We start from the raw sequence: 17,326 nt of genomic DNA, 5'->3' as shown, positions 1-17,326 counted from the left end.
TCTGACTAGTGTGGATAAATGTATTTTGCGCTCTCTCTCTCTCTCTCTCTCTCTCTCTCTCTCTCTCTCTCTGGGGGATGGAAAGGGAAAATGTTTATGTTTTTAAATTTTTATCAAAATCTTTTGTTTTTACATCATATTCATTTCCAAAAATATCTCTTCTCTTTCATATCTAGTGAAACCATCTCTTGTAACAAAGAATTAAAAGTAAAGAGGGGAAACAAAGGGGAATAAACACTAAAAAAAGACACTTGAAAAAAGAAAAATAAATAAGTTCAGCAAAACTAACCAAAAATCAACCAAGTCTGACATTGTATACAATGTTCCATATCCATAGTCCCCTACCCCTGCAAAGACAGGAAGGAAGCAAATTTTCTAGTCTTTTCTTCAGGATTAAGATTTGACTTCCTCTTTCAATGAAGTTCAGACAGCCTGTACATTCATGAATCCCCTGCCGAAGCTAATGTAAATTTGTATTTCTAACAAAGCCACTCACTCACTGCTGAGAGAAACAATTTGTTTTTAAGATTAAGGGATTTGCTGCAGAGCTGCACTGCCATAGTTTCAATACATCAGATACCCCAGTTCTCAAAAACATTCCAAAAGGGGAAGACAGGTCTCAGAATTCTAGCCACAAGCTTCAGATCACTGGGAGCTTAGGCTATAGGGCCGGCTGCTTCTTTGGTTTGCTCTCCAGCAACAAAGCTTTCCCAGAAGCTGTCAGTCACCAACAATTCTTGAAAGGTCCCCCCTTTCCTTTCAGCTCTCAAACCAAGGTGGTGTCTACATGTACCAGAAAAAAGTGCCTTAATTGCATCAAGGCTGCACCTCCTGTTGAAAAAGGAAAGCCTGGGCTTTGAAATAAATAATAATTATAGCTTATATTTAAATAAATGTTTTAAGGCTGCAAAGAGCTTAACAAACATTATTCATTTGATCCTCACAACAACTCCTTGAGGTAGGGTGTTATCCCCATTTTACAAATTAGAAAGTGAGGCTTGTAGAGATTAATTGTGATTTGCAAAAGCGCAACCCTCATAAGCTGCTGGGCTGGGACTCAATCTTGGGTATTTTCATTCCCAGTCCAATGCCCTCTCCATGAGATCAGGATGTCTCACTGGCTCCATGCTGCCTTCTTCACTCAGGAGTTTTGTGTCTTTCCTGTAGCTCATCAACTCATAGAATTAGGTGGTAGGATGAGGCAAACGTTTTAATAACCGGCCAGTTCAGTAGTTCAATACCTTGTGACTTCAACAGTATTCAGACTGGTAATGTAGAATGGCTGGTCAAAATTGTATTCATCAAACACTCCCCACTGGAGATGGGCCCATTTGTGGACAAACACTTTGCCTGTGAGGGAACATTAGTACTCAGAAACATGGAACACGACAGCTGTTGTACATTTTTTGCATATTTAAAATCATTTGCTACACAGGTGTACTGTTCTCACTGTTCCACTCAAGAAGAAGGCAGGGAACCAGCAGAGACTACGTGGGGATTCCACCACCAATCTTAGGCTGTGATGGAGAAAAGGGGAGAAGATTTAGCTGAAATAGTTGACAAAATCCATGAGGTTAGTTAAAGAGAAGAAGGTGCAGAATTACGGAAGAAACAAAGAGAGGTTCTTGGGGTGATTTTCGAGGGCCAGGGGTTGTGATATCAGAAGTAGAAGCCAAAGTCAATAGCAGGGATTATAGATCATGCACCTGAATGGGTGCAAGCTGATGCCCACAGTGGAGGCCAGATTAAATCCAGGAGACTAATTAAATCCAATTGGGAGAGTGGAAGAAGTTAGAGGCTTAGGAGCTTGTTACTGGGTAAGCAACAAAGGATTGAGGCCGACTGGAAAAATTCCAATTATGCAAATTGTTCAGTACTACTATGTGTGACTGACTGCCTGCTTCCTCCAGAGTCTCCTGAATTCCCTTCAGAGACACAACTTGCAACAATGCTGCCATCTTCATTGACCGTACTGGGGATGTCTGAATCCAAATGGTACCCACGGCTGAGGCCGCCAGGATTCTCAGAGGCCCTCTATTTCACGGATGAGGAACCTGAAGCCTGGGGAGGCTGTGACTTGCCTCAGATCACACAGGTAATAAATGTAGAAGGTGGGATTTGAACCCAGATCCTCTGACCCTAATGCCGATGTTCTCTTCCCTGGACCATTTGTTGGGGGTAGGGTTTGGGGAAAGAGTAGGCAGAGAGGAAGATAAGAAGGACGATAGAAACTGTCATTTTATTAGTACTATATCTATCTGTCTCTCTTTTTATTTCTCTCTCTTTCACATATGTATGTATATATGTGTATATATATATATATATGCATATATATATATATATATGCATATATATATACACACACATACCTATATACACATTTCCTGATTTTTAAGGTTAGCCAGTTTTTAATTTTTTTGCATCACTTACATTTTCCAATTTGTTTCTTCCTCTTCCCTGAGAGCAAACTCATATATATAATTTTCTTATATTAATTAATTAATTAATTAAATATAGTAAGATAGAAAATATAGCTATAATTCTATATGATATATAATAATTGTATATAGGCTGCTACATGGCTCAGTGGATAGAGTGCCGGTCTGAAGTCAGGAAGGCCTGAAGTCAGGAAGACCTGCATTCAAACCAGATTCAGACACTTACTAGCTGTGTGACCCTGGGCAAGTCCCTTAAACTCTGATTGCCTTAATCTACTGGAGAAGGAAATGGCAAACCACTCCAGCATATTTGAAAAGAAAACCCCATAAGAGGTCATGAAGAGTCAGATGTGACTGAACGATTGAACAATATAGATGATATATATAATTATATATGATATATATCTATAATTCTATATAATATATAAAATATTTATATAGCATACCAATATTAAAATATTATATATGAATACATTAGTACTATATATGTATATGAACACACAAATACGTGAAAAACACTTCAAATCCATGTCTGATGTACAAATACATAACTCATTTTGTTCTAAATTCTAAGAAAATTGTTACTCAAGAAATCTAACTGGGACTTCCGCTTCTGGGAGCCAAGATGGCGGAGTGAAAAGGTAGTCACTCTCACTCTCCTGTATCAACCTCTGAAAACCCAGAAAATATCACCCCAGAAAAAAAAAAAACAAACAAACCCTGGAACACCTGAACTAGAAGAAAGACAAGGAGTAGCAGTGCAGTAGCCCAGCAAACCCATATTCCAGTGCCTCAGCAAAAAAAAGGGGCCCGAGGCAGATAAGTACCCTGCAGCATTCATCTGAAAGGAGGTGAAGAAAACAACCTAAAGGCTTCCTAAAGCCCCAACCTTGCTGATTCCAACCCAACACCAAGTGAGCTGTAGGAGCCCTGACGCCCCCAATTGTGAAGAGATCCTGAAGCCCAGGTGGTAGAGCAGGCAAACACCAACACCTAGACCTCCGAGTGCCTCAGTGAGGGCGGTGGGAACGGTGGAAACCAGCTCAGAAAACTACCAGGAGTCTCAGCAATCCACTGCAAAGGAATCTCCCAGTGCATTAGCAGAAATGAGGGAGACAACACTGCAGGGGGCCCCAGGCAGATAAACATCCTGCAGCAGCCATCTAAAAGGAGTGGAAGAAAGCTAAAGGAAAGGAAAAGCAGGCAACCTAGAATTGCCTGAAAGTTCCAGCCTTGCTGATTCCAGCCCAACACAAGGTAAGCTGCCAGAAACCTACAGCCTCTAATTGCCAACATAAGAGGCCCCAGCACACAAAGCCAGTGACCAAGACCTAGGCTCCCAACACGAGAAGCTTGGGTCAGTACCCTCTGTTCCCCAGCAGGAGAGCTCAATCTCTTTAAAGGCCAGGGAATAAGAAACACCATGAGTAAAAAGAAACATACCATAGATTCATATTATGAGAAGAGTGAAGATCAAGACAGAAATTCTGAAGAGGACAACATTGTCAACAAACCCACATCTGCAACAACAAAAGGGAATATGAACTGGTCTGAAGCCCAAAAAGCCTTCTTAGAAGAGCTCAAGAAGGATTTTAATAGTCAAATGAGAGAGGCAGAAGAGTCCTTCAAAAATACAATTGGCCAGTTGGAAAAAAAATACACTGAAGAAAACAAGTCCCTAAAAAACACAATTGGCCAATTGAAGAAGGAAGGACAAAAACTAACAGAAGAGTACACTGAAGAAAACAAGTCCCTAAAAAACACAATTGGCCAGTTGAAGAAGGAAGTACAAAATCTAACAGAAGAGTATGCTGAAGGAAACAAGTCCCTAAAAAACACAATTGGCCAGTTGAAGAAGGAAGTACAAAAACTAACAGAAGAAAACAATCTGTTAAAAACTAGAATTGGACAAATGGAAACTAATGTCTCTATGAGAGAGCAAGAATCAGTCAAACAGAAACAAAAAAATGAAAAAATAATGAAAATGTAAAATACCTCATCAGTAAAACAACCGACCTGGAAAATCACTCAGGAGAGACAATTTAAAAATTATTGGACTACCTGAAAATCATGATGAAAAAAAGAGCCTGGACAGTATCTTTCAGGAAATCATAAAGGAAAACTGCCCAGAAGTCCTAGAACCAGAAGGGAAAATAACCATAGAAAGAATCCACCGATCACCACCTGAAAGAGATCCCAAATTGACAATGCCAAGAAATATAATAGCAAAATTCCAAAATTACCAGATGAAAGAGAAGGTGCTGCAAGCAGCCAGAAAGAAAGAATTTAAATATCATGGAACCACAGTCAGGATTACACAGGACCTTGCAGCTTCTACATTAAAAGACCGCAGGGCATGGAACATGATATTCCATAAGGCAAAGGAGCTTGGAATGCAGCCAAGGATCAATTACCCAGCAAAAATGAGCATCATTTTTCAAGGGAGGAGGTGGATATTCAACGAAATAGGAGACTTCCAAACTTTCCTGATAAAAAGACCAGAGCTCAACAAAAAATTTGATCTTCAAGTACAGGACTCAAGAAGGACTTAAAAAGGTAAATGGGACAGAAGGATACAATATGTTGTTAATAAGGGGGGGGATGTTTAAACCCCTACAAGGGAATATGAGACTTGCAACCCTTGAGAACTGTATTGTTATTACACCTTGTTAAAGGAGTATACATAAAGAGGGTGGATATTAGTTGACTTTGATGTAATGATAAAAAAAAATCTAATCAAGTGGGTTAAATGGATCCAAATAAGTGGATCAATCTAATCTTAGAAAAGTACTGAGAAAGGAGGAGGCAGACAAGGGTAAATTACATTACAGGAAAAGACACAAAATCCTATTACAGCAGAGGGAAAGAAGGGGGGGAGCATTGTTTGAACCTTACTCTCATCAGATTAGGCTCAAGAAGGGCATAATATAATCAGTTAGGTATAGAAATCTAACTTGCCCTATAGCAGTAGGAGGGAAAAGGGGAAAGAAAAGGGAGGGGGGAAAGAAGGGAGGGAAGCAGCAGTAAGACTAAAGGGGAAGAAAAGGGAAAGGGATAATAAAAGGGGGAAGGGACTGAAGGAGGCGGTGGTCAAAAGCAAAACACTAGTGAAGGGAGAAAGGAAAAAGGAGAAAGAAAAGCATAAATAGGGGGAAAAAAGGATGGAGAAAAAGACACAGATAGTAATCATAACTGTGAATGTGAATGGGATGAACTCTCCCATAAAATGGAAACGGATTGCAGAATGGATTAAAAACCATAATCCTACAATATGTTGTTTACAGGAAACACATTTGAAAAAGAGTGACACATACAGGGTAAAGGTAAAAGGCTGGAGCAGAATATATTATGTGTCAGCTGAAGTAAAAAAAGCAGGGGTAGCAATCCTGATCTCTGATAAAGCAAAAGCAAAAATAGATCTAATCAAAAGAGATAAGGAAGGAAACTACATCCTGCTAAAAGGCACCATAGACAATGAAATAATATTACATTAAATTGAAAAGTTTTTGCACAAACAAAGCCAATGCAACTAAGATTAGAAGGAAGGTAGAAAATTGGGAAAGAATTTTTACAACCAGTCTTTCTGATAAAGGCCTCATTTCTAAAATATATAGAGAATTAAGACAAATTTATAAGAACACAAGCCATTCCCCAATTGATAAATGGTCAAAGGATATGAACAGACAGTTCTCAGATGAAGAAATTAAAGCCATCTATAGTCATATGAAAAAATGCTCTAAATCGTTATTGATTAGAGAAATGCAAATCAAAACAACTCTGAGGTACCACATCACACCTATCAGATTGGCCAACATGACAAAACAGGAAAATGATAAATGTTGGAGAGGATGTGGGAAAATTGGAACGCTAATACATTGTTGGTGGAGTTGTGAAATGCTCCAACCATTTTGGAGAACAATTTGGAACTATGCCCAAAGGGATACAAAAATGTGCATACCCTTTGATCCAGCAATAGCACTTCTAGGGCTATATCCCAAAGAGATCAAACAAATGGGAAAAGGACCCACATGTACAAAAATATACATAGCAGCTCTTTTTGTGGTGGCAAAGAATTGGAAATTGAGAGAATGCCCATCAATTGGGGAATGGCTGAGCAAGTTGTGGTATATGAATGTAATGGAATACTATTGTGCTATAAGAAATGATGAACAGGCTGACTTCAGAAAAACCTGGGAAGACTTATATGGTCTGATGCTGAGTGAAGTGAGCAGAACCAAGAGGACTTTGTACACAATAGCAGCCACGTTATGCGACGACTAAGAATGTTAAACTGAACCCTTCTCAGCATTACGAGGATCTAAGACATCCCCAGAGGCCTTGGGAAGGAAAATGCTGTCCACATCCAAAGAAAGAACTATGGAAGTCGAATCATTTCTCACTTATTTTTACCTTCTGTTGAGTTTTGTTTCATCTTTCTGATGGTTCCTCCTATTGGTTTTAATTTTTACTTACAACTTCACTAATGTGAAAATATGTTTAATGGGAATGTAAATGTAAAGCCTATGTCAGACTGTGCACCGTCTTGGGGAGGATGGGGGGGGAGAAAAAGGGAGAAAAATTTTCAACTCAAAAGCGTATGAAAAAAAAATTAAAAAAGAAAAAAAAAAAGAAATCTAACTGGGCTAAGCTCTGCTACCACAGGTTTCCAAACAATCAGTGTTGTGTACATTTTTTCCATTTAAAAATCTTTAATAACACCAATAATCACAATAATACATTCAGTTTTAGACCAAAATTCAAAAATAAAAATCAAACCTATTCTGTACCCCGGGGTCCATAGATATGCCCATTATCGTCTAGCAAGAAGTTAGGAGTGAGATGTATATATCATCCTTTTCCTTGACACTGTCCATATTGTAGTGTATAGGGATCATTTCCATATTTCAAGTAAGAATCAGCAACTATGACATCTGCCTAAGAAGTTAAGGGGGGAAAAGACATTTAATAGAGAATAAAAACAAACAAGTGATAACATTGCATGTGGAATGTAGCTTCTATGTAGGGTTATTTTTTGGTTTTTGGTGAAACAATTGGGGTTAAGTGACTTGCCCAGGGTCACACAACTAGTAGGTATCTAGTGTCTGAGGCTGGATTGGAACTCAGGTCCTCCTGACTCAAGGCTGGAGCTTTATCCACTGCACCACCTAGCTGCCCCTGTAATGTAGTTTCTAAAACAAGGTACATCACATCACTGGAAAAAATGCAAAAATTAAAAAATCCACCACCTTTCAGGAAGGAGTGGCTGAATTTGTGAGCGCTGCTCACAAATCTTACCTGCTCATAGGACTCCAGTTTGGGAGTTAAATACTCAGGTTTAGAGGTCTGTGTCATGGGAATTAGAATGCTCACATTCCTGAAATAAGCTCTTTTACTTGTAGTGTGGAAGAGGAAAGAAAGTAGAAGCGTCCGTTACCATTTCCTGACAGATTAAAAAGATGCACGGAGTCATGATTTCACAACAAAATGGGAACAGGGAGTGAAAATGTGCGCCAGAAACCATATCCGTAACAGACATACTCCTAAATATTCAGGCAAAGAATGGAGCCCCCCCCCAAAAAAAAAATCAACCTGACCAATGAGAAGGCTTAGGTTATGATCTAAAAAAGCAACCATCCTTGTACTTGATCTAATAACTGAAAATTAAAGTTTCAGGCTTTCCAAGTGAAGAGCCTAATTTTGTAAAGGGTTGACCAGTATTAATCATTTTTACATCATCTGAATTTCCTAATTTATCTCTTCTCCTTTTTCCTCCTGAGGAGTCATCTCCTAAAACAAAGAATTTTTAAAAAAGAAAAAAAGACAATTCAGCAAAGCCAACCAAAATATCAGCTACGTCAGGGATAGTCTCCTACCTCTTTTTTGAGGCTAAGCTTGGTCAATTATAATTTCCCAGCCTAACATTTTAATTTGTTGTCCTTTCATTTACACTATTGTAGTTAACGTTTTGTGGTGGAAATCCTAATTATTCAGAGTAATGGGAGGTAGTAGGAACATAAGGAAAAGATGCTTAATCTGTGTAGCACATGTGAAGTACTTAATAAATGTTTGTTGATAGAATGTTCCAGTCTTCATCATCTATGCACAGATTATCTCCCTGGTAGACTAATGAGGACAAAATTGAAGGACTTTTAAATTAATACTGAAGAAATTGAATATTGAGGGAAAAATCCAAACTTGGATGGATTCATTCAGCTTTCTAATGTATCTGTTGATAGATTCAGGGATGTTAGAGCAGGGAAGGACTTTCTGGTCCTTTCCAGGTCATCTGGTCCAACTTCCTTATTTGACAGATGAAAATATGCAGTCAGAGAGAGGTGAAAATGATGTGTCCAAAGCACAGCCTTTGGAGCTATCTCTTCTGATCAAATTCAAAACCACAACCGTTTTTTACATTCATACTTTGTGTAAGGCACTGGGCACTACAGAGACAAAAGATGAAATGGTCCCTTTCCTTAAGGAACTTTCATCCACCTCAAGCACAGATCAGTAAGTAAATACAAGCTAATGTGAGAGTGTATTAACAAGGAGGAGGAAGAAGTTGGTTGGTGGTCAAGAAAGACTTCCTTTAGGAGGTGGCACCTGAACTGAACCTTGCAGAAACTTGAGATTCTTAGAGTCGAAGGTATGGAAAGAGTGCATTCCAGACATGGGGCACAGACCATACAAAGATATGGAAATGGGAAATAAAACACCAAGTTAAAGGAACTGCCAAGTAAGCCAGGTTGACTGAGATGCGGAATTCTTGAAGAGGTGAGATGGAAAGGAATAAACATTTATACAGCTCCTACTATGTGCCAGGTGCTGAGTTAAGTCCTTTTTTTTTTAAACAAGTATTATCTCATTTGATCCTCACAACAGCCCTGTGAGGTAATAGCTAACATAATAATGTTTACTATTTATATAGCACTTAGTATGAGCCAGGCACTGAGCTAAGTGTTTTACAATTATTATCTCATTTGATCCTTACAATAATTGTAGGTAGTAGGTGTTCTTATTGTCCCTATTTTACAGATGAAGAAACTGAGGCAGGCAGCAGTTAAGTGACTTACTCAGGGTCACATTGTTGAATAAGTTTCTGAGGCTAGATTTGAATTCAGGTCTTCTGGACTCCAGGCCAAAGCTCTCTATCTATCGTACCACCTAGATGTCTCTGTGAAGTCTATGAAATGTCTGGAAAGGTAGACTGAAGTCCCTCCCTGCTACTTCCCTACTCTCTCTTCTTCCTCAGTACAGTAGACTGAGAAAATTATGTTTATAGGTACGCTGTTCACAAGTTCACAGATGTGGAGAATGATTACAACTGTGAAGACCTGCAATGAAGACACACATTTACCAAACAGATGAATAACTCCCTCCAACTGGCATTTCAGAGAACACTGTGTAAAACATAAGTACAATCAATGTACGGGGGAGGGAAGAATGGATATAAAGCTTGTGTTTTGTCTTTGTGTTGATAGCATGAGTAGAAAAAGCCTACTGACGTAGAAATACATGGTTAACAACTTTTCTCCCTTACCTTTGCTTTTTGAATGAGTTTTTCATCCTTGGGCATACTGGGATTAATTGCCATCACAATGCTATCACATCCCATTGTTGTTCAGCTGTATCATTGACCCTTCCACAGCCTGTAGAAGACCCAATGCTAGGATCAGAATAACATTTGGAAATGACCCCATTTTAGCTCATATGTCCATGAAGCCATGGAAAATGTCACTGGAAGACTATATATATTCTTATGATCAATTTCAGGAATTTGATCTAGACCAGAAAGTTTGCATAAATATGAGGAAGAAAATCCCTAATAATCTTGCCTCTGGAGGTAAACTCCATATACCTTGTTTATTCTAAGGATCTAGATGTCAGAGAAAGATATGTTGCTGCAAAAAAGTTTCTCTTACTTGTTATGACAACTAAATATGAGCTGTTCTCTGACTGATTTATCCCAATAAGGGATACATTATTTTTTGTAAATGTCATCACAGAACAACATATGAATCACTAATGGAAGGGTGTTGAATGGAAGTTAGAGAGGATCAGGAAGGAAACATAAATGCAAAGGTTCATTTAAAAACCGAAGGAACAGTTCCTCCTGACAGAAATGCTCTTCATTATCTCTTAAGAGCAGGAGTCACTCTTTTGGGCCTGGAAGGACTGGGAGGGAAGAAGAAAATCTTGTCTGGTTTATCTGGATCTATGATGAGCTGGAGCTGAGCAATGGATTAGTCAGACAGGGAACAGCAGTTGGTTTGTTTTTTTTTCCCCTTATAGGTAGATACTTTGTGGTAGGGGGAAGAGTGGCCTGGAATCCAGTGAGTCCAGGAGGGCCAGAGAATGAATAAATCTGGGGAAGCTGGTTAGGGGTCCCTTGCACTTCTTCCCTTCTGGGGCTCTCTTTGCTCTGTTGCCTTGGGTTGGGGGCTAGGGAGTGGGAGGCACAGGGACCCAGGTAAGTGAAAGGGGGGTGTGCGGCTAGCATAGTCCCACTACCATAAAAGGAGGCTGCCCTGATTGATTTTCCATGTGACATTGCTTTGTGATCCTTCCCTTTGGACCTTTAATGTACCTCATGCCATAGAATAGCCTCATCTTCCAGCTTCTGACCTTTCCCTCTCCTCAGTACCCTCGCCTCACCTCCTCAGTTTAGAACCTGCACCCATCCTCCATCTTTGGGCACAGCTCCCAGTTTGGGGCATTCCCCTATACTCCACCCTTTCCCTGCTTCCGCCTTGCTCTTCTACATGACTGCCTTGCTTTTTGAACTGGTTATGCCTTTGACCCCAGCAGTATTTCTTTACCCTTCAGATAATACTCTGAACTATGTCCTTCCCTCTCCAAACTGCAGCACAAGCATATTCCCTTCCTTCTGGCCTGTTAATTGCCCCTAATCCCTAGCATAGCTTATCTTCGTCTCTCATAAACCCACTGGAGGTGACCACTTGATTTTATCTCATACCCCAACAAAATAAACATCCAACCAAGAGCTGCTTGCCAGCACTGGCCAACCCTGTCATAGCCCATATTACTCATAGATCTACCTGGGTAAGATCTTAAAGGATATCTAGTCCAATCTTCTCTTCTTACAGATAAGGAGGATGAGACTGAGATTGGTTAAAGGACTGCCCCATGATCCTGCCAGTAGTAAGAAGTAGAGCTAAGATTCAAACCTAGGTCCTGCAACTCCAAATTCAGAGCTCTTCCCATTGTACCACACTGTCTCCTGAAATGCTTGGGGCTCTGGAACTTTAGGATGTGAAGCCACATTGTAGAAAGAGTAGAGCCAGGCTGCAAAAGAGCTAGTTTCTTAAAGCCTTCAGGACCTTTCAGGAAACAAGCTAAGCGCTATGGAAACAGCTACAATTGGTTGCCCTGACTACTAGCAGCATTAAGAATCCTTTATATTTATTCATTGGGCAGTTGGGGGATTATAACATAATAGAGCTAGAGTTGCAAGGTCGTCTACTCCAACCCTCTCATTTTACAGATAAGGAAACTGAGGACCAGAGAAGTTAAGTGACTTGCCCAAAGTGATAAAGGAAGTAAATGGTAGAGCAAAATTTCAATTCTGGTCCCATGAATTCAAGTTTAGTACTCTAAATCCAACACTCTTTTTATGCTGCCTCTCTGGATTGTCTAGGATTTTTGGACAGTGACGACTGCTTATGGACTTCCATCAGTCAACTACAACTTGAGGTTGATGTGGTCTTTGTCATATCCACTGGGTCATCTCCAACCTCAACAGAAGCAAGCTCCTTCAAGGGAGAGGGCTTCTTTCAGGAGCTCAGGGGACTTTTGGCATGTCCCTGCGGTCTGAAATCAGCAGCCAATGTTTTCACTGGTTGCTTCAGCGCCCTAAGCCAAGGTTAGTTTCTCAGAACACATATATCTTGGTTGCTCAACTTTTGGAGGGTTTGGTCATGTCTATTTATCAATAGCTAGATGTGATGGATGTTTGAGCACTGTGCTGAGACATACTAGCTATGTCCAAATATGTGAAGGGCTATTATATGAAAGAGGATTAGACTTGATCAGAGAGTAAGGACTAAGATCAGGGGATAGATGGTACTGGGAGGCCAGTTTTATCTCAAATAAGAAAGAACTTCAGTTCTTTTAATGAAACCAAGCCCCTCCCTTAGAACCAAGGTAGGGATGGGCACCTAAGACTGTAAGTTACAGAGCAGGTACTGATCCACCTTTGCAGAGGGAGTGGTTCCCTATTGCCATAGAAATCACGGATCCAGACCCTCAACAACAGATGGAACTCTACAGTCCCCAAAGAATTAAAGTTGATGGTCACCCAAAGGGCAATGGAGAGTTGCAGCACATTAGGGAGGCAAGATAGTGCAGTGGAAAGGACATTGTTCTTAGAGGTGGAGCTTGAACAGGTCCCTTAACCTGTCCTGGGCCTCACTTTAAAAAAAAATTAATTAATTTTTAACATTTACTTTAAAAAACTTTTGAGTGCCAAATTCTCTCACTCTCACTCCTTCCCTACCCATTTAGAAGGCAAGCAACATGATATCAATTACCACATACATGCAAAATATATTTCCATATTAGCCATGTTGCAAAAAAACCTCAACAAAACACAAAAACAAAACCAAACAAAAACCCAAGTCCAAAACAATGAAAAGCACGAAGCAAAGAAAGTGAAAAAAGTATATTTCAGTCTGTACTCAGAGTCCATCAGTTCTGTCTCGAAGGTGGATAGCACTTTTCATTACGAATCTTCTGGGTTGTCTTGGATCACTGTATCAATCAGAGTAGCCAAGTTCTTTACAGTTGATCATCATTAAGACATTGCTATTACTGTGTACAATGTTCTCTGCTCACTTCACCTTGCATCAGTTCATATAACTCTTCCTGGGGTTTTCTGAAACCATCCTGCTCATTATTTCTTATAGCACAATGGTAATCCATCACAATGATATACAACAATTTGTTCAGCCTTTCCCTAAATGATGGGCATCTTTTCAATTTCTAATTCTTTGCCACTACAAAAAGAGCTGCTGTACCTTTTTTGCATGTATAGATACTTTCCTCTTTTCTTTGATCTCTAGGATAAAGACTGGGTAGTGCATTGCTGGGTCAAAGATAAACAGTTTTATAGCTCTTTGAGTATGGTCCAAATTGTTCTCCAGAAAGCTGGATTAGTTCACAACTCCATTAACAGTACATTATTTCTGCTTTTCCACATCTCCTCTAGTATTTGTCATTTTCCTTTTCTGTCATGTTAGCCAATCTGATGGGTGCGACGTGGAACCTCAGAGTTGTTTTAATTTGTGTTCTCTAACTGGGGCAACTAGGCAGTGCAGTGAACCTAGAGTCAGGAAGATTCATCTTCCTGAGTTCAAATTTGGCCTCAGATACTTACTAGTTATGTGACCTTGGGCAAAACACAACCTTATTTGTCTTAGTTCCCTTATCTAAAAAATGATGTGGAGAATATCTTTGCTGAAAAAACTGCAAATGGGGTCATAGAGAGTTGAATACAACTGAAAAATTAACAACAATTAATAGTAATTTAGAGCATTTTTCCCATGGATTATTGATAGCTCTGATTTCGTCTTCTGAAGACTTGTCTGTTTATATCTGTTTATCATTTATCAATAAGGGAATGGCTCTTTTTTTTTTAAATAAATTTGGTTCAGTTCCCTGTATGTTTGAGAAATGAGGCCTTTATCAGAGAAACATGGTGTAAAATCTTTCTCCCGGTTTCTTGCTGTCCTTCTAATTTTGGCTACATTGGTTTTGTTTGTGCAAAACTGTTTTAATTTCATATAATCAGAATTACCCATTTAACTTCCTGTGATCCTCTCTGTCATAAACTAACTCTTCACTCATCCATAAATCTGACAGGTAAAATTTTCCATGTTCCCCTAATTTACTTATGATATAACTCTTTATGTTTAAATCATATACTCATTTTGATCCTATCTTGGTATATGACATGAAATGTTGATTTATAATTAATTTCTTCCAAATTGCTTTCCAGCTTGACCTGCAAATTTGATCGAATGATGAGTTCTTGCCCCTAAAATTTGGATCTTTGGATTCATCAAATACTAGATTATCATGGTCATTTACTACTGTATATTATGTACCTAATCTATTCTACTGATCTACCACTGTATTTCTTAGCCAGTATCAGGTTGTTTTCATGATTAATGCTTATTTGGAATCTGGTACTGCTAAGTCACCTTCCTTCACATTTTATTTATTATTTTTAAATAATTTATTTATTTTTAGTTTTCAACATTAACTTCCATAAGATTTTGAGTTTTAAATTTTCTCCCCGCCTCCTCTACTCCCCTTCTTTCCCATTTAAAAAAATTTATTCTCTTAATATTCTTGACCTTTTGTTCTTCCAGATGAATTTTATCATTATCATTATTATTGGGTTCTGTTAGCGCTATAAAATAATTCTTTGGTATTTTGATTGATGTGGCACTGAATAAGTAAATGAGGTAGAATTGTCACTTTTATTATATTGGGTCAGCCTACTCATGAGCTATTAATATTTCACCACTTGTCTAGATATGTCTTTATTTGCCTGAAAAGTGTTTTGTATTTGTGTTCATATAGTTCCTGGGTGTGTATTGGTAGGTAGACTCCCAAGTATTTTATAATGTCACTTTACTCTCCTATTTGTGGAGAGGTGAGAAGAAAAGGTGAGTTGGTCCTGAGGGAGCAGAGGGGATAAAATGATCAACAGTATGAATGCTGCACTGGGATTCACAAAGTGAATGTGAGAAAGGCCTCTAGCATATTGGATGGAACCTTTATAATGAATTTGTGGGAGGATATGGTCAAGAGGTGCACTAAATGGACAGGCATAGATAGGTCATGAGTGGCATCATTGGAGATTCACTGGAGTGTTAGAAACAACTTTCTGATATTTAAAACAGCCTAAAAGTGAAATGGGCTGCCTTTTGAGATAATGAATTCATTATGACTACACGTAGTAAAGAAGAGGATAGATGATCATGTCAAAGACATATTAGAAGGGATTCCTATCTGAGGTATAAAGAGCAGTCCTTTTTCTGATACCTTACCTTTAGCCACATGGGAAAGGTTAAGAGAATTTGTTATTGTGGTATACACCTGTAGTCCCAGCTACCAGGGAGGCAGAGGCCAGTGGATCTCTTGAGCTCAGGAGTTCTGAGCTGCAGTGGATTATGCAGATCAGGAGTCCACACTAAATGGGGTGTCAATATGGTGAGACCCCAGGAGCGGGGTGGGGTACCAGGTTGCCTACAGAGTGTGGAATTCACCCACATCAGAAACAGAGCAGGTAAAATCTCTTATGCTGATCAGTGGTGGCATCAGGCCTGTGAATATCTTGGGTACTTCCAGTCTAAGCAAGATGAGGAGACCTAGTCCTCTTTTAATTTTAAAAAAAAGGAAGCAAAGATTAAGAGATTGGGTACGTGCCAATATTAACTCAACAGGGAAATAGAATCATCAATATTTTTATATTTTCATCCTGCAAGGTTTGCTTTATAACTTAAATGAGTTTATTTACCAATCTACCTAGTATTTAGAGAGCTATCAAATTACCAGAATTTATAAATACAGTTCTTGCTGTTTTCAATACCCATTCTCCAAGCCCATCTTTTTGCTTCATACTTCTTAGAGATAAGGTATTGAAGCCTGGCAGGTTTGAAAGGTAAGCCTGAAATGGCATTTGGTAGTAATTCAGTGGCCAGATTGAATGATCAAATTGAGTGAAAGGTAAACTCAAGTCAGATGATGTTTTGGAACCATAAAAGGGGATGATTAAGGGGACAATCAATTAACAAGCATTTATGACATGTCTCCTATGTGGACACTGAGGGCTAATCAAAACACTCCCTGCCCTCAAAAAGCTTACAGTATATTAGGGAAAATAACGTGCCCATATTTTTCTGTACAAAATATATACGAGTGTAAGTATCTCATCTGCAAGGGGGTTGGTGGGAAGTAGTATTTTTCCCAGCTGGAAGAAGAGACTGAATGATCACGGGAGGCAGAAGCTGCACTGAACATCAAAACCCAGGAACTTTTGGGCTTCTCAGAGAAAGGAGAGGAGTCTGGGAGTGCAGGTTGCACCAGCTGTAGAACAATGCAAGTAAAATGAGCTGCCACCTAGAAATGAAGATGATCATGAGCAGCTGTAGCCTTGTTAACCTCACCCAGCTACTTAAGGCATGATCTTCCTTATGATTTGCTTTGAGCACTGAGAACTTTTTGTTTCCCTCTGCTAGAACATAAGCTTCTTGAGGACAGGGATTGTCTCATTTTTGTATTTGTATCCCAGGGATTATCTTAGTGTCTAACACATCTATAAGAGTATAATAAATGCATTTTTGTTCATTCATTCATTTATCCATTTATTCTGTTCATCAGAACAGTAGATATGAAGAAATCTTTCACTCATAGGTTAATTTATATGTCCATGATATTGAGTTTTTCTGCTACTTTAAAAATTACTGTATACTTAACCACCAAGCCAAATAAGCATATATTTACAACTATGTATGTATAAAATCAATGAACAAATATTTACTAAGCACCTGCTATGTGTCAGGTGCTGTGCTATGCCCTGAGAACACAAGTACAAAGAATGAAACAACCCCAATTTTCAATGAGCTCCATATAAAATATATACAGCATAAATGTAAAGTTAACAGACCCATATGTGTATATGTACACACGCACACACACACACATACATATATTTATAATCTTGTCAAATAAGTTAACTTCTACATGCAACATATTTATAACATAAGCTCCCACACAAGGGTCTTCCCAAACTGGAAATGAGTTCCAGTCTGTGCCAGGTCTGTGTCATTGGGGAACTCATATAGCAAAATTTGGAGAAGCTC

At 39.0% G+C, this 17,326-nt stretch overlaps 1 pseudogene across 1 annotated transcript in view; it reads right to left on the bottom strand.

Annotated features, from left to right (window-relative positions):
- The window catches only part of LOC110210006 (calcium-activated chloride channel regulator 1-like), a 54,631-nt pseudogene that overhangs the window by 22,789 nt on the left and 14,516 nt on the right, over positions 1–17,326 (bottom strand). The window contains exons 2-5 of the transcript XR_013487147.1: positions 9,976–10,084; positions 7,734–7,878; positions 7,226–7,373; positions 1,242–1,350 (exon numbers count right to left, since the gene is read on the bottom strand). The product of XR_013487147.1 is annotated as a calcium-activated chloride channel regulator 1-like (transcript). The remainder of the gene's footprint in view (positions 1–1,241; positions 1,351–7,225; positions 7,374–7,733; positions 7,879–9,975; positions 10,085–17,326) is intronic.

This window comes from Phascolarctos cinereus, unplaced genomic scaffold (genome assembly GCF_003287225.1).
Source record: "Phascolarctos cinereus isolate Bilbo 61053 unplaced genomic scaffold, phaCin_HiC Scaffold_5;HRSCAF=322, whole genome shotgun sequence".
NCBI classification, from domain to species: Eukaryota; Metazoa; Chordata; class Mammalia; order Diprotodontia; family Phascolarctidae; genus Phascolarctos; species Phascolarctos cinereus.
Note: the sequence above shows the minus strand (reverse complement) of the source record. Positions and strands in the feature narration are given on the sequence as shown.